Raw genomic sequence first — 18,163 nt, forward strand, 5'->3', positions numbered from 1 at the left:
AAGCTTTAGCAGCGGTGGAGTTCGCAAATAAAGAGGTTCCTGGTAGTTTTTAATCACCTTTACTAGTCTGTACGAATTACTCAAGATCTATAGAATTCTTCCCTGCGAAAACATAACTCGCGGCTTCATTGGCTAAGTATACATCTGCCCGTAAGTGGCACCCTTCTCTCGTATCGCTATTCACCATTTCTTTTGATTTTCCCATTGACGATCCTCGACGGCACACAGTACAAGATGAGAGCTCGTCGCATTCGTGCCAATTTCTCCCATCGTTTTCGTTTTCTTTTTTTTTTTTCTTTCCTCTCTCCGGCGACCGAGACATGCCAACTAAACCGCGCCGAGTCAGCCGAACTTGAAGTGGAAGCAAGGCACACACGACTCCACAGCGGGCCAGGCGCACCGCTTCCTCAAGTCGCTTTTTTCCCTCAAAGAAGCGAAAGGCACTCAACGGCCGGGCCGAAGACTCTTCAGGACTCTTTCGTATGACGCTCGTCGAAAGGCAGAAAAACCTTTTGCGCTCAAATGTGCATGATATACGTTCTGTGCACACGGAGTGGCGCTGCTTGCTGGCCTGGACAGCACAGAACATGATTCCACGTTTTAACAGCGAAGATGTTCAGCAAATCATAATTTTTTGTGTCCGCAATTAAAAATACAAAGAAATTACCCAGCGCGCGCACGTGAGTGCGGGCCTCGCGGCTACCGCCCGGAAGATAACAAAACCAAGAAAATGCCTAGCGCTCGTTTGTGCGTGCCTCGCGACGATCGCCCAGCGTCCCCGGCGCACGTATGTTGAGCCCAGCATACCCACTTAGGCATATTGGCCAAGATTGACCAAAAAACAAATCCAGCGTTCGCCGTAATCGTGGCTACACTTGCTCGGAACGAGAAAGACACGTCACAGCGTACGCCCATCCAAGGTGACGTCCGATGATTATCACTTCCAACAAAATTAAGCTCACACTTATAGCAACAGTTGGGGAGTAAAGATCGTTGTGATAGCGAAGAAGAAGATAATCGGCTGCAATCGTGGTCTTTAACCTTCGTGATGGTCGTGGAGGTTGCGTACAGCTTCGCTACCTTCAAGTCTTACGCGTTAGTGTGAGAGTCCTTCATTTTTAGAGCGAAGCTGTATATATGGCGAGGTTCCGGCCAAACCTGCGCCTGCAGAGCACCGTAGAATTAGAATTTTCGTATCCAGAGCTATAGTGTAAAATTCTCTGTAGCACTCAACCTAAAATATGTATCATGCGAAAAATTGTAGAGAAGTTAGCCGCTATAAGATGACTACCAGGCTTAGTTTCATTTACGTCTCATAATTAGTCAGCTCCCAGTGAAGTTGTAAACGTTACAGAATTCCCATCAGCTGTCAATACACGTCCGCTGAGAGTATGGTATGCACAAAATGCATGTAACTCCTGTTTTATCTGAAATATACCCAAAACAATTTGTCTAACTACCGTATTTACTCGATTCTAAGCACCCCCTTTTTTCCACGATCATGATGCCCAAACAAAGGGGGGGGGGGAGGGTGCTTAGATTTGAAAAACCTAAATTACCCCCTCCCCGCCTCTTTTTTATCACGACCGTATTTCGACGAGACAGCCGCATGGAATAATGTTCTAATGTTCTGTTTGGCAACATTCAATATAGAAATAGGCACAGGCATTGAACCCACGGCTTAGGTATGGTACTCAGTCCCCCTCACGGCCAGTCGAGTACGCCATGCCACTTCGGCCGCCGCTCTCAGTGTCCCCCAGCAGGTCATCTTCTGTTCCTTTGAAGTTGTTTGTATTTGAAAACTTGTGGGCCTGCTCTCTACGGCATGCCCAGGAATGAGGCACACTGCGGTTGCGTGAAAGAACTCTTTACTCACATCCTCCAACGCGCTGTCGCCCGTCCGGGCATACACACACACCAGCCTAGAACACTCTGTCTCCCCAGTCCCAGTCCCCGCGCGCGGTTCTTCAGCACCACCGCCCGTTCCTACCCGTCCACTCGCGCCATCTCTCCGGCGACCGGGCCGCACGGTAGGCGAGGAGGGCGACGGAAGGGAGCCCATGGCGAGGGGCTCCGGGCGACACCCCCTAGGCCAGAAGGTGTCGGGCCAAGGCGCTCCCCACAAACTTTATAAATGACTTGGCCACAATTTCAACGCAGGCCCATATTCCACATGTTTGAAATCCACCTTGCGATGTTCGATGGTTGCTTAGAAAAGTGGGTGCTTAAATTCACAGGCAAACAATTTTTTTTCCCAATTGTTCTTTCCCGAAAGTAGGGGGAGGTGCTTAGAATGGCAGGGTGCTTATAACCGCAAAAATACGCCGTGAATTCCGCGGAAGTTATGCGAATGTGTCGTTACTCGATCAATATAGTAAGTCACCAGAGACGAAATAAGGGATTTCGGAGGCAAAGATTGGACTCCAGCGGCGCGGGACGGGACCGGTTGGAGGTCGATGGGAGAGGCCTTCGTCCTGCAGTGCATGGACCTCAGTAGGCTGGCTATGATGATGATGATGATTGTGGTGGTGGTGGTGGTGGTGGTGGTGGTGGTGTTGATGACAATTATCCACCACTACAGTTTCGCTGGTCTTCTCTAAAGGGGCTCTAAATTTCTTTGTAAGAGGCCGTTAAAAAGAGAACGTATGATCCGCAAACAGTAACGTTAGACTCCGCTTAGGACAATGCTACAAATGAGAAAAAAAGCGTCTGTTTCCCAAACACTTGCTCGAGGTTGAACGTCATGGGCATTCCACAATTAGAAACTCGCTGAACAAGGCTCACGAGTATTGCCTGGCACTAATTTTAACTGCCGAAAAGTATTTTTTTTTTATGCTCTCCTATCCCCACAGAAAAGAAGCTTGTGGTTTCCTGGTTTCCACAACTTAGATCGGATGTCCGAGAACGATACTTTTTTTGGAGCAGTATCCGCCTTAATGTCGTCGCTCTCCGCCCATATATACAAAGTTAGTTGCAGCGCAAGATGTATAGACCCTGACAATGTCCAAGAACGTATACGAACTGCGTGGTCGCTTGCTTCCCTGTCAATCTCCTCTGTGCTTGCTGCGTCATTAGTCTGAACGCAACTTTGCGTGAACGCACACGAGAACAGTTGGATGGGATACCTCAAGCTACAAAAAAAAAATTAGGAATTTATCATCTCTTCCTAAAGAAAGTTGACACAAGCGCGAAAGCGAGACGTGCGTCCAATCGATCTTCCAACCTTGAAAGACCCAAATCGCAAACGGAAAATGAACCCATGCGTAAACACATGGGTTCACACCTATACGAACGATTTAAGCGCATCTACGAACTATCTAACTGTATACCGATACGTGGTTTATGAGCTAAAACTATTGTACTCCATCTTCATGATCGATGCGCCTGTTGTCTTACCTACACTCTAATCCTTGTAACCCATAATGTAACTTCTAAACGGAAGTAACCTATAAAATAAAGGTTACAATGTATCCATTTTGATGTTTTCTTTATCCCAGTCCATTTGATGCTTTCTTTATCCCAGTCCCAATGTAACCTTTACGTTATAACCTATAAAATGCCCTGTAACCTATAAGAGATGCTCGTCGCGCCTTCTCTCCAGGCGGCCGTTGATTTCTCCGTTGCATGACGGGATATAGAGAAATGGCGGCGCCCGCAGGTCCGGTGGCCGCGTTTTCGCGCCACTCGAGCCTTTTTACCGCTGTGATACCCCTACGTTGAAGCGAGGATTGCTGTTACAAGACTTATTTGTCGGCGTGAGTCGCGGGGGCTGCGGCGAGCCCATTTGTGACTGGCAGCGCTACACGGCCCGTTTTTCTACGACCAGCATCAAGTTCGCATGTTGGACCAATGCCCCGGCGCCAGTGAAAGCGAACTCGGTGAGTATATTCCCGTAACGGTTTCCGTGTTTTCATTGTATGTATCTTTTCGCTGGGGGCTTTTCAATTTGAAATTGCAGCATTCGAGAGGGATTTTATTTACCCGACTGGTTGCTTCGCTGGACGTTTTCTGTTGCCCGCGGCGGCAATTGAATGAAATCGCGGGCTTGCGTTCGTCGCGTCAGACTAGAGCGGACGATTGGGAAAGCCCGTACATTATAACAGATAACGGCGCTCGTGACCTGCTTTCTGCTCTGCGCGCCTTCGTCATGTGTTGAGCGTTTTGTTTACGCTGTTGGCTGCATCGGGCGCACTTGACGAGTTATTGGCCCATGTAATTGTCAGGTAGCTCTGCTTGAACATTTGAAGTTTTTCCCAATGAAGTCTTATATTATCGCGCTTTTCTCTGGGTATTATCATTTTGTTTCAGCCGTCGGGAAATATTCATTTTTCTCGCTGCATATATTCGGAATGGTGTCTAGTTTATTTGTCTTGTAGTAATATATCCGGATAAACACAAGGTGTGTGCTGCAGAAAAGTAGCCCACTAAATGCTGCCCGAAATTTCTAGACTCACTTTTGTCCAGCACAAGCCTCTTTTTTTTGTGAAAGTTTGCCCTACCGCACAATAAAAAGTTTTCATATGTACAACACTCTTCATTTTTGTCATTCTTTTCCTTGAGTGGGTAAATTTGGTGTTAGTCATTTTGAGGTAGCGGGGCATTTTCACCATGTAAGTGGGTTTATTATTCTCATTCGCACGAATCAGTCGTTTATTTATTCGCGTGGTATTGCCGGGCAAATGGTTGTCTCGCGTGATACTAGTGTAATGCAGTAAAGCGACTTTACAGAATGGTGGTATGTATGAGCCAGCATGCAGGCTGCTTGATTGTTGTTGTTTTTTGATGATACAGAAATTGTGACGAATTAAACAGAGACAAGTGCAGGTGTAAAAACGGGTGCTGCACCCTCATCGGCTCGTGGCTGTTCGAAAAGTGTGGTTGCATCTGGCTACCCATGCTATGACTTATGAGCACTACTGTTTTTCTTGCAGGCAGTGTTCTTTGAGCTGACAACCAGGACTCCCCTGCGTATGACACAAGAAGTCTGATTTCCGTGGAAACAACGGTATGAAAATGCAATAACTAAAACACATTCATTCAAATATTCTTTGTAAAGATGGCACCCAGGCCTGCACAGACAAAAGTATGAATCACTTGTAAAAATGCGAGGCCTTACTTCAAGTGTTATGATGCTATAGTTTGTATCTTATTTTGCCTCATGTTTAGTGACTCTTTCTATCAGTTCGTTACTACATGAACGTTATGAATTCACATAACGATTTCCTCAGCATGGAGCTTTGTAGTTTTTCAGCAACTCCACATATTCTATAAGATGCGTGGTTTTGCAGAGCCAACAAGAAGAACTCTTTTTCGAAAAGAGCTCTTTAAGAAAGCTTCAGTTGTTAGTGAGGGCTTGTGCTGTGTTCTTTTCTTCGTCTTGTCAAGTTTGAGATGTTCTATCATCATGAATGTATACCAACTGCCCAGCTCTAAAGCCTATTACATTATAACCCAAATAACCCTTTGAGTCATTACAGGTACAGACCTCCCGGGAATGCCACTGTAAGATCGGTGCAAGTTCTAGATGTATCCTCTCCCAGAACACATTTGTACGAAGAAAAAATGTAAGTTGCCGATTCTTTTTTACGAATAGCCGAGTAAGAAACCACCGGTAGAAGAACACTTTACTGAAATGAAAAACGTTTCGGCTTCCACGTGGGATCCTCGTTCAAAATGAAACTGCCAGTACAAGGGGGGGGGGGGGGGGGGGGGGAGATGTTTAAGTACAGCCAAAAATGTGACGCAGACGGCGTCAGCATCGTGAAAGGACGTTTCCTGGGTTTAGTGCGACGTTCGCCCTGTTGCGTGTACTAGTGATTCCACATGAATTCGCGGAAATGTTTTTGCTTTCTCGTTTGCAAATGTATGTCAGTTTATCTCGTAGCCCAAAGTTTCTGCCTGTTCTGGGTGAGCATGCAGAAACATTTCGCGAGATAAACAGGAACACGGCGCGATTAAAATTCAGGAAGGTTGGCCGGTATGACTATAGTGGCTTCGCGTTGTTCTGAACAATGCGGCCAAATTATTCTGTGTAACGAGAACTGAAATGATGTGAAATTATTTGAAAGGCCGTAAATCACTCCTTCTCTGGTGTGGCCTTTAATTTCATTCTCTGGTCTACGTCTTCATTTTCGTGCAATATATTTTTCGTACTTCACATGCCTGTGGTTTGGTGTGAGGGGCTTATGGTTGCACTGGATTTTGTTCTTTTTCTGTAATTTTCTGTAGATGGCTCTTCAAGGTGGGGAAATCCAAGTGACGGCCCCTCACATATATACCTCCATCTGCAGCAGCAGGGAACAAGTTATTCAGATGACCTCGGGAAATCTTCAGCGTGCCCTGATTTTGTGCCTGCTTGTGTACTACGTAAATTGCGAAGCTTATCTCTGAATTTTTCCAAGCGCCTTTTTTCATGCAGGAAACTATAGATCCCATTTAAAGTTTGTCCAAAAGACAGATTGCAATTGGCCTAGAAACTTGTTAGTGCTGCATAAAAAACGATAACTTGGCGTGGGAATCACAACTCAGGTGGAACTGTAAAGAGGAACCTAAGAGGAAGTGTAAAGATGTATTGAAAGACAAGTGAATTCCAAGTGTAATATTAGACTCTGAGTGAAACAGAGAATGTTAAACACTGCTTTGTATGGAACAGTGAATTTGTAATAAATGTCATTTCTTCTTTCCCACATTCTGCGTTTTTTCTGTGGGGAACCATGACAATAATGCTGTACTGGGAAAGTGGACCTCTGAGAACCATCTTATAAATGTAGCTCAAACTCGAATTCGTCTGAAATGGTTCAATTGCAGTATCAAACAATTCGAAATACTTTGCATACGTCCGTGCAAATATTGAGGTAAAGAATCTGTATATTTGGCCATGTTTGTGAAGCTGTTCACGCAACATTCGCAGCTTTGCTTTTTAATAAATAGCCCACAGGTGTTTCATAATAATAAATGTGAATGTTCAAAACTACTGATGCCAAACTTCTGGAAATGAGCTCCTGTTAAATGCGCAAATATGTGTGCATGTACTGCAATTCTCTTTTGATAATCATGGTCTAAGTTGTCAGACAAGAATTTTTGGCTTAAGGCTATTTTATCATAACTTTGGCGTCCTTTTGAAGTATGCTATCAAGTGCATGTTTCCACTAAAGCTTGGTGTCACTAAAGCCTAATGTTGTTTAACTAAAACTAAAATTCATGCCCACAATTTACCAAAAGACCTATCATGCATGTTTGATACTGGTTTCTAAAACGGCACAAAGCTGATGCAAACATCAAATTTAGTTATGCCAGTTTATAAGACTTAAGCGTTGCCAAAACTCACAAAGATTTTGGGGTGACAACCTGGGTAACGATTATCGAACAGGTAATGCAATGCATATATATTAAGAGAACATTTTCAAGCTTTTTAGCACCGCAATTTTAGGAATTATAAAAGCACCTTCTCTTTTAGCCCCAGCCGTGTGGCCGGCAGTTTATTCAAGGGACGAATAAAAGACACCCGACGCAAAAGTTTAGACTGCGCAATGGACAGCATGGTCGCACATATCGTCTTCCACTAACGCGATATTTGTTTACCACGCGGGAAAGGCGCCTTCGGGGCGTCCCCACAGCTGCTCCGGCGAAAGCACGCCTGGCGCGCAACATGACAGCTTCCAGGTGTGTGGCCTTGGACGGCGGTAGATGTAACTTATATATAGGTATACATGCTGAAAGCGGCAAAGTAACCCATAACTGAGTAACCCTTACGTGTATATGTATATAAGGGTTACGAAGATATAGGTTACATTTGTACCTTATAAATTATAGGTTACAAAAATTCGAAAATGTATACCTCTATTAAGGGTTACCCAGCTTAGAGTGTAGAACCGCTCCTTTTTCGGGATTTGAAAGTAACCGTTTTGACGCAATGGAATCCCGGTCTCACGCACGCGCCGTGTGTCCAGACATCTTATCAGAGCTTTTTGGTCGACCAACTGGTCTACGTACAAATGCATTAGTTTTTTAACAGGACGTCATCGGTCCCACTAAGAAAGCACTCGCTTTAAAAATTGCGCAATGCTTTTACGTGATTGACCGTCGTTGGCATCGTTTACTAATACAACACGCCAGCTGCACGCTACTCCGGCTGGCTTTGTTTTACGCTTTATTAGCTCGGACGTGAATATCATCTCTAAGCCCCTAACACACATCGAAAGAAGAAAGTTACGCCGCCAGCGGTGTCCGCTTTCCAAAGCAAAAAAACACGCAGCGCCGTCCCATACGCTCCTCTAGTTGCCACCCCAAACGTCGGCTTCGTTGCCTCGGGGCCAGCGCTTCGCTTTCCCGCTTCCCCCATTCAGTCATCGATTCCTCGCCGCGCAAAGAACGTCGTCGTCAAACATCGCGAAGGACGGCTGCCGCTCTTTCACGCACTCTCCCAATCCATACAGTTGCGTTCGCCGCCTTAGTTTCTCCTTTAGTAGCAGCCGCCGCCACCAACACAGAAAGGAGAGATCCGCAACCGTCCTCCGATGATTATCAATGCGCGCCGTTCTCTTGTGTTCTTCCTCGTCTCCTCCTCTCTCAATCCACCCTTCCTCCTCCTCCCAAGCGCCTCGCAGCGAAGAGCGCAAGTGTAACTAAGCACACACACAAGAGATGCGAAGAGGCGCATAGCAAATGTGTCGAGCCGCGTTGCGGCTCCGATTGGGTACAGCGTTATTCCCCTCGCCCATCTTCGCTTCGCGCCGCCGAGGCCGCTACTTCTTCCCAAGATGGCGACGGTGGCAACACAGACTGGCTACAGTGGCGGACCCGCCCACCGAGCGCGGAATCCAATGGCGCGCGCCGGGCGAGCGTCCGCAGCGTCGAGGCACCGCCCCGGAGTTCAAAAGTGTTGCCACCGTTGTAGCGGGACGGCGCGCCGGTGCAGCTAAGGTGAGTGCGATGCGGCGGTGCGGTGTTGCGAACGACGACTACGATTGATGCTACCCGTAACGGCGACGGTGACTGGAACAGCTCGCGGCCCTGACGATGACGCCATTAACTGTCGTCTGGTACGAATGCGATGTGTATCAGTACTCCTTACAGGCGTCGCATGTATAGTCATTGGCAAACGAGACGCGAACACGAAAATAAGAATCGGAACACACAAATAGCGCGATTTCTTTCCGTGCGAGTGAAATTGTCGCGTAGCTTCATTGCAGCGAGAAAGGTTGAAAATGTGCCTTTCTAAATTACCACTAACAAGCCAATATTTTACTTAAAAACTATCCATATTCTTTGATTTTGCGTGTTCTGGTTCATCATTTCGTGCTCTCATTTCGTTTGCTTATGACTGTACGTACCTTAAGCGGATCCTTGTTGAGATGTGCAGGGCTGTAAGGCATAAACGCTGTACTCTGATCCAATCTTGCGGTTCAGCTTCACCGCAATACATCGCAGCCAGCAAAAGAAGTTGGCCGAATGACAGCAAAGTTCGTTCGATTTGACTAAAATATGCGGTTTGTGTTGTGCCACTACGCAATCCAGAAGCACTGGGTGACGCCACAGCGCAGACCAAACTTTTGAGTCAGAGAGTATATGCTCGAAATCGTTATCCCCCCAAAAGTCGTTGTCAGCTGCGTGGATTGGTCAATCTAGGGCATTGTGGTGAAGCTGAACCACAGAATTGTCTTAGTGTACGTGCAATAATTATGTCAATACGCCATGAACCGTTACAATAAAGTTCCGCAGTGGGAATCAGGAGTTCGTCATGAACCATAAAATACTGAATCAGGAACGCACAAATTTTTACTCGGCTACGTCGGGACTATATGACGCACCTGTAAATTATATAGCTGGGCAGCCGCTGTTCGGATGTGCTTTCTCTCTGTTTAATTATGTCGTACTACCTTTCCATGCCTAATTGCGGCCCATGGAGAAAAGCATACCCAAAAACATCCATCGTATGCTGCTTCTTAAAGGAGCCATGAAGACAAAATACAAGTTGGGTTTATTAGAAAGACTGCTTAGTCCCGATAACAATGATACCGATATCATCGCGATCTTCGAGCAAATAACGGAGATATTAAAGAAAACGTGTGAAGCAGTCGCGACCCCTAGCCAATTTTCCGCAACTTTTCTATGACGTCACGGAACCTCGTTTGTGCGATTGGCGGCCGCCTAACTGACCTGTCGCGACGACACATGACTGGACGTCTGTAATGAGGCCTCTATAGTTCCATTTGACCGCATCACTTGAATGCTAACGTTCAGTTGACGCACTGAAAATTATGTTTTATTGTTGGCCCGTATGACGTCATTCTCGCTCATAACACGTCACTGTGGGTCAAAATTTGAAAGTTTTTAAATAATTCTTGCTTCTTTTTCGTTAAAAAAACATCTTTTGTGGCTGTAATGGAGCTGAGTGAGATACTGAATCCTAGTTATTTCAAATTACACAAAGTTGTATTTTCTCTTCATGGCTCCTTTAAGGTTGTGTTATGTACGTCTACGCTGCGAATAGGCTACGCTTTACGAAGGTGGTCTGTTTGGACAGTGACCACAAAGAGTTGGATAACGGGTAGCTACATTTTTGAAACTAGATAGATAACCCCGGATTTATCACAAGGAAGTTTCCTGGGCCCTTTTTGTTTACTTCAAACGCCATCTTTCCAAAAGCAGCTGAAAACACCGTGTACGAGTAGTTTTAGGTTCTCTATCTTGTTTGATGCACGCGTCAGCTGTTCAGTGCGTACATTAAAACACTATGCAAAAATTGTACAGGTAACTTAGGGTGCACCGCACCGCATGGAAGTGTTTAGGACCGCGCTTGTTTATCTCGTACTCATCGGCCATTGACCCCCGAAATCACATTGCGGAACTTCAGGTGAACTAAAAAAGTTATTGAAGATAATTTGTCGGTATTTTATACGTTATCATCCTATAGATCCGTGAAAACACAATTATCTACTCATCATCATCATCACCAGCCTATCTACTCCCACTGCAGGGCAAAGGCCTCTCCCATAAATCTCTAATTATCTCGGTCCTGTGCATAAGTGCGACCACATTATCCCCGCAAGCTTCTTGATCTCTTGATCTCGTGTGTATATTATTATATATATATATATATATATATATATATATATATATATATATATATATATATATATATATATATATATATATATATATTCTTTTTTACTGTAAAAACACCACTTTTTGGTTATTTTACGCCATCCTCCCTCCCATGCAAAGTTTTAACGAACAAACAAAGCGACTGGACATCTAAAAAAAAACAATTAGGTCTGTTTCGTTATGTTGGTTTCACTCCATCGGCATACTATATAAAACAACGTTCGGGACAGCTTACAAACGAAGTGGGTTGCAATGATAATTAGACCACTGCGAAACATGACCCCCCCCATCCCCACCCTCACCGCCCGCCCTTTCTCGCTCGGGAGGACGTGACGACGATGACGACGACGACGACGATGATGATGATTATTATTATTATTTCTAACGGCTTTTTTGAATCAGAGGGGCGGAATATGCCCTCTCGCCTGTGTTATCGACTTATCTACAGCTGGTTGTCTTTTTTTTTCAAAGTGAGAGTCGTATTTCGTTTTATATTGTGCCCTTGCGGTAACTATTGTTGAGGCCCTTTATCGACCCATTCCCTGTTTTTTATACTCCAGTAAATTCTACCAATACTCTACCTTACGACAAGTCCCCTTTTCCGACGCTATCTCACGGTGTATAAAATAAAGCCCGTCGGTCGAGGGGACACCACCAGACCGTGTTGGGATTTAACTTCAGTAAATAGGACGGTGTGACGGCTATTCCGACAGATTTTGCTTTTGTGAACAAGGAATATTTTTTCTACATGGTGTATGCCTTCTAACTTTCGCTGCGCAAAGCTCGGCGACGACGTTCATGGACACACCAACTTTACTTTTACACGTCAGAAAATGCACTAGTTTAGCTATGCCACTATATATGAACGGGTACGATCCAACGTGCAACAATGTTTTCACGCTGCGTCCACATTGCCGGGTTGCGTATTTACAAACAATATCCCTTAGGGCAGTGGTTCTTAAATGGGGGTCCACGAGAGCATTTGAGGTGTCCGCAAAGCCCCCCTCAAAACTTTCCTTCCTGTCATTCTTTTCGCGATTTTTGCCACCGCTCGCTCGTAATGCGAAAAAAAGGGTGGCTTCAGGGCATTACATTTGCGTTTAGTTTCCGCGCATAGCACATATTTTAACATCATCTTTTTGCCAATACGCTAGTATGAGAAGAAAAAGAACAGACACGAAAAAATTTCTCCCACCTCCCCTCGCGGGAACCCCTGCGTAGATGCGACGCATAGGGGGTTCCGTTGTTGTTTCCGTTAGGCTGATTCTCCCATCGCGTGAAACGTGCCATGAACCCCCTTCCGCGGCTATGACGCAACGTGGCATGGCTATGACGCAACACAATCCAACACAATCCACTTTAATACAATCCAATCGAATCCAATCCAATGCCCCTCGCGAGAGAGTGTTCGCTATCGGAGAGGAGAGGGGGTGAGCGGCGGAGAGCGCAGCTCGCGCGGAGAGGAGAATGGGAGAGGGGTGTGGACGGACAACAACAACGCCGTATGGAGGGACAAGGCGAGTGAATGAGATGCAGTCGCATCTAAAAGGCAGCATTGAGGGGTTTAAAACACTTTTACATTCCCGAGCAAATTGTTGAGCATTATGAGGCGCTGCGCCATTAACGTCCAGCAGAAAAGGCAGGCACTTGATAAGTGTGCGGGCGACGTAAGCTGAAAGTGCGAATTGTTTGACATAATGACACTGATCAACACGTGTTCCATCGTGGGGTCGCCCATCACTTTCGCAAGCCTAAAAGGGTTCCCCATGGCAGTCATGGCTGAGAACCATGCACGTAAGGAACGGCGCCTGCAGATTGGGGCACGTTTGACAGCCGAAATCTAGAGAAGGTGCATAGCACCCCAAACAAAATAATAACACGCAAACCCCTCCTAAAACAAAAGAAACAATTTCAATTAAAAAAAAACATTCATGCACATTCGCTTACCGTATAGATTTATACATCTTTGTTCAGCTAACTACGGGGCAGTTGAAAACGACCTAGAAAGAACAGAAATACTCAAGCTAAAAGGATATTATCGACCAAAACCGACCTAACCACGGATAAAATTACGCTAATGTGCAAAAATATTCAAGAGAAGTAACGGAAACTGACATAAAAGGGGCCGAACCACTGAAAAGTACCCAAACAAGAGCTCGAGCTGGCCTAAAGGAAACAAGCCCTCCCGAAATTTAGAACCTCATTGATACGTTTAAAAAAAGAAACGCAAGGGAGCAACGTACAATCTGGGAAAACGTATGATCGTAAAAAAACAAAAAGAAAAACAATCGAGAGACGAACATGAGCATTTAATGGCCTTTTTAGCTCGTACAAAACAAGAGCTCGAGCTGGCCTAAAGGAAACAAGCCCTCCAGAAATTTAGAACCTCATTGATACGTTTAAAAAAAGAAACGCAAGAGAGCAACGTACAATTTGGGAAAACGTATGATCGCAAAAAAAACAAAAAGAAAAACAATAGAAAGACGAACATGAGCATTTAATCGCCTTTTTAGCTCGTACAAAACAACAGCTCGAGCTGGCCTAAAGGAAACAAGCCCTCCAGAAATTTAGAACCTCATTGATACGTTTAAAAAAAGAAACGCAAGGGAGCAACGTACAATCTGGGAAAACGTATGATCGTAAAAAAACAAAAAGAAAAACAATCGAGAGACGAACATGAGCATTTAATGGCCTTTTTAGCTCGTACAAAACAAGAGCTCGAGCTGGCCTATAGGAAACAAGCCCTCCAGAAATTTAGAACCTCATTGATACGTTTAAAAAAAGAAACGCAAGGGAGCAACGTACAATCTGGGAAAACGTATGATCGTAAAAAAACAAAAAGAAAAACAATCGAGAGACGAACATGAGCATTTAATGGCCTTTTTAGCTCGTACAAAACAAGAGCTCGAGCTGGCCTAAAGGAAACAAGCCCTCCAGAAATTTAGAACCTCATTGATACGTTTAAAAAAAGAAACGCAAGGGAGCAACGTACAATCTGGGAAAACGTATGATCGTAAAAAAAAAACAAAAAGAAAAACAATCGAGAGACGAACATGAGCATTTAATCGCCTTTTTAGCTCGTACAAAACAAGAGCTCGAGCTGGCCTAAAGGAAACAAGCCCTCCAGAAATTTAGAACCTCATTGATACGTTTAAAAAAAGAAACGCAAGGGAGCAACGTACAATCTGGGAAAACGTATGATCGTAAAAAAAACAAAAAGAAAAACAATCGAGAGACGAACATGAGCATTTAATCGCCTTTTTAGCTCGTACAAAACAAGAGCTCGAGCTGGCCTAAAGGAAACAAGCCCTCCAGAAATTTAGAACCTCATTGATACGTTTAAAAAAAGAAACGCAAGGGAGCAACGTACAATCTGGGAAAACGTATGATCGTAAAAAAAACAAAAAGAAAAACAATCGAGAGACGAACATGAGCATTTAATCGCCTTTTTAGCTCGTACAAAACAAGAGCTCGAGCTGGCCTAAAGGAAACAAGCCCTCCAGAAATTTAGAACCTCATTGATACGTTTAAAAAAAGAAACGCAAGGGAGCAACGTACAATCTGGGAAAACGTATGATCGTAAAAAAACAAAAAGAAAAACAATCGAGAGACGAACATGAGCATTTAATGGCCTTTTTAGCTCGTCCAAAACAAGAGCTCGAGCTGGCCTAAAGGAAACAAGCCCTCCAGAAATTTAGAACCTCATTGATACGTTTAAAAAAAGAAACGCAAGGGAGCAACGTACAATCTGGGAAAACGTATGATCGTAAAAAAAACAAAAAGAAAAACAATCGAGAGCGAACATGAGCATTTAATCGCCTTTTTAGCTCGTACAAAACAAGAGCTCGAGCTGGCCTAAAGGAAACGAGCCCTCCAGAAATTTAGAACCTCATTGATGTTTAAAAAAAGAAACGCAAGGGAGCAACGTACAATCTGGGAAAACGTATGATCGTAAAAAAAACAAAAAGAAAAACAATCGAGAGACGAACATGAGCATTTAATCGCCTTTTTAGCTCGTACAAAACAAGAGCTCGAGCTGGCCTAAAGGAAACAAGCCCTCCAGAAATTTAGAACCTCATTGATACGTTTAAAAAAAGAAACGCAAGGGAGCAACGTACAATCTGGGAAAACGTATGATCGTAAAAAAAAACAAAAAGAAAAACAATCGAGAGACGAACATGAGCATTTAATCGCCTTTTTAGCTCGTACAAAACAAGAGCTCGAGCTGGCCTAAAGGTAACAAGCCCTCCAGAAATTTAGAACCTCATTGATACGTTTAAAAAAAGAAACGCAAGGGAGCAACGTACAATCTGGGAAAACGTATGATCGCAAAAAAAACAAAAAGAAAAACAATCGAGAGACGAACATGAGCATTTAATCGCCTTTTTAGCTCGTACAAAACAAGAGCTCGAGCTGGCCTAAAGGAAACAAGCCCTCCAGAAATTTAGAACCTCATTGATACGTTTAAAAAAAGAAACGCAAGGGAGCAACGTACAATCTGGGAAAACGTATGATCGTAAAAAAAAACAAAAAGAAAAACAATCGAGAGACGAACATGAGCATTTAATCGCCTTTTTAGCTCGTACAAAACAAGAGCTCGAGCTGGCCTAAAGGAAACAAGCCCTCCAGAAATTTAGAACCTCATTGATACGTTTAAAAAAAGAAACGCAAGGGAGCAACGTACAATCTGGGAAAACGTATGATCGTAAAAAAACAAAAAGAAAAACAATCGAGAGACGAACATGAGCATTTAATGGCCTTTTTAGCTCGTCCAAAACAAGAGCTCGAGCTGGCCTAAAGGAAACAAGCCCTCCAGAAATTTAGAACCTCATTGATACGTTTAAAAAAAGAAACGCAAGGGAGCAACGTACAATCTGGGAAAACGTATGATCGTAAAAAAAACAAAAAGAAAAACAATCGAGAGACGAACATGAGCATTTAATCGCCTTTTTAGCTCGTACATGTCTGTCAACGTCTGCTGGTGCGTGCTGCGGTCCTCTGAGAGCAAGAGCCCCTTTTCTAAACATTACAGACATTTGTCCGCACTGACTGTCGTTCGCGCGAAAGTAACTCCGCACCGATTTCTAACCGACTACGGCCTGAGCATACTCGGCCGCCGGAGACGCCACCTTTCCCTCCTCGTCGTCGCCGCCATCTGTCTCGGAGCCTTCGGCAAGCGCCGGCGCTGCTTCATGGCGTGATTCCGCCCCGATTTCTTCCAAGGTTATACTCGGTTACAACTCAAGAACGGCACCACCTCATGTAGTGTATCACTCCGCCAAAGCGCCGGATCCGTGACGTCAGTGCGCGCGCGTTTTGAAACGGGTTTGCTATGAATGCGTGATATCGTCTGCCTTGTCTCACGAAGTTTGTTTGTCGTCACTGGAGTCGTTTATAAGCATATTAAGTCCACAAAATCACGGGAACGGCTCGCGCCATGTTCACAATATTCCCAGTAACGCACTACTTGCGCCGCGCAGAGAAACATCCGGCTACGGTGATAAGGCACAGCGGCAACTTCCGGTGCCGTTCTTAAGTTGTCACCGAGTATAGCGTTTCGCATGTTGGGACGTCGTTATACACGTGACGTTGGCGAAAGGCAGCCGCGTTACCAAGTGACTCCGGCAAGTGCAGCACTGCGGGAAAGCCGCCACGGGTGACCCAGGTGGCCCGACCGCCGCGCGCGCTGAGGCTCGGTCGCACGCACGTCAGCATGTTTTTTTGTTCACCGTAAAACGTATAATTTGGTCGTAGTTGGATAAAAACTTTTAAATTTGGAGCGTACTTACCGGGAAATCGTGTTATCCAGGAATGCAGTAACCTAAAAAAAAGAAAAAAAAAATGCCGCAACGCTTAAGGGCATTTTTAGTGTTCACAATTGAGAGCTTAGTAACTGGGAAATCGTATGGACCCGGAACGTATTAATGGGGTTCAACTGTAATGCATAAATCTGCCATAAATGGGTATCCCGCTTGAAAAAAAAAAAAAACATTTATTTCAGGTATACCAAACGATATAAAAACGGCTCCTACGGAATTTGAACTTGCTTTATGCTAACGACAGCCAGAAACAAGCAAACTTTATACCATGAAACATCATGAAGTAACTCTATACCACGAAATCAGACAATCTAAGTGCGTTTAAACACAGTATAACACGCACGTGCATGGTGCATTTACACTCAAACGAGCCTACAGATAGCGCCTCGCGTCGGGGTCATGTGTGTGCCCTTAGGGCATATGGTTTGTGAATGCGCTACCGGGTTGAATCAGCTGACAAGCAACGTTTGCTATTTATATGCCGTTCCTAGGCCTTTACATGTAGTAGGACGCGAGGCCAGTGGGGTTGCATCGACTGGTTGCAACAGCAGCAAACGAAAAACATTCTATGGTACGTGCTTTCATCACACCACATTATGTTTTCCCTAGCTATATAAACAAATTAAATGCAGAAACTCCCGAATGGGAATTGTCGCATGAACGCGTATGGCTAAGGCGTTGTGCTGCTGAACACGAGAACGCGGGTTCGATTCCCGGCCGCGGCGGTCGCTTTTCTGATGAAGGCGAAAAGCAAGGACACCCGTGAGCACGTGAATTCGGCGCACGTTAAAAATCCCCAGGTGGTCAAAATTAATCCGGAACCCTACGGCGCGCCTCATCGCCTGGGTTGCGTCGGGGCATTAAACCCTACAATCAATCAATCACGCTTTGCTATACATACCGAGCGCCTTAATGTCGGCTTCCTAACTATGCATAAACGCATTGCTGAGAAGATATTCTTCTACCAGGATAATAAGCGGTCTGATATCAAAGAATGAAGGCCTCAGTAACTTTTGTTATACCTACCTTTCCACAAGACCCCATGCCCCGCTACTAAACGCTATACACACGGCCACTTTAAATTAAGCTTCACTGCCTCAGAAGCGAGAATTGCTTACAAGACATGCTTAGGGTCAGTATTGCGGGTCTGATCACAGCCGGTCTGGACGCGCGCACGAGCTTAGAGCGTCTATACCGGCCGTGTCTGATATCAAAGTATAAAGACCCTTGCGCCTTTT

At 44.9% G+C, this 18,163-nt stretch overlaps 1 protein-coding gene and 1 long non-coding RNA gene across 2 annotated transcripts in view; both read left to right on the forward strand.

The window, feature by feature from the left end:
- Positions 1-18,163, forward strand: part of LOC144162975 (pancreatic lipase-related protein 2-like) — a 117,983-nt gene that overhangs the window by 47,812 nt on the left and 52,008 nt on the right. The gene's annotated exons all lie outside the window — the stretch shown is intronic.
- On the forward strand, positions 3,654-5,537 carry LOC144162061 (uncharacterized). Its single transcript, XR_013320593.1, has 3 exons — positions 3,654-3,878; positions 4,932-5,005; positions 5,478-5,537. It is a non-coding gene; the product is annotated as an uncharacterized LOC144162061 (long non-coding RNA).

This window comes from Haemaphysalis longicornis, unplaced genomic scaffold, assembly GCF_048455015.1.
Source record: "Haemaphysalis longicornis isolate Haplotype H1 unplaced genomic scaffold, Haemaphysalis longicornis Haplotype H1 scaffold_12, whole genome shotgun sequence".
NCBI classification, from domain to species: domain Eukaryota; kingdom Metazoa; phylum Arthropoda; class Arachnida; order Ixodida; family Ixodidae; genus Haemaphysalis; species Haemaphysalis longicornis.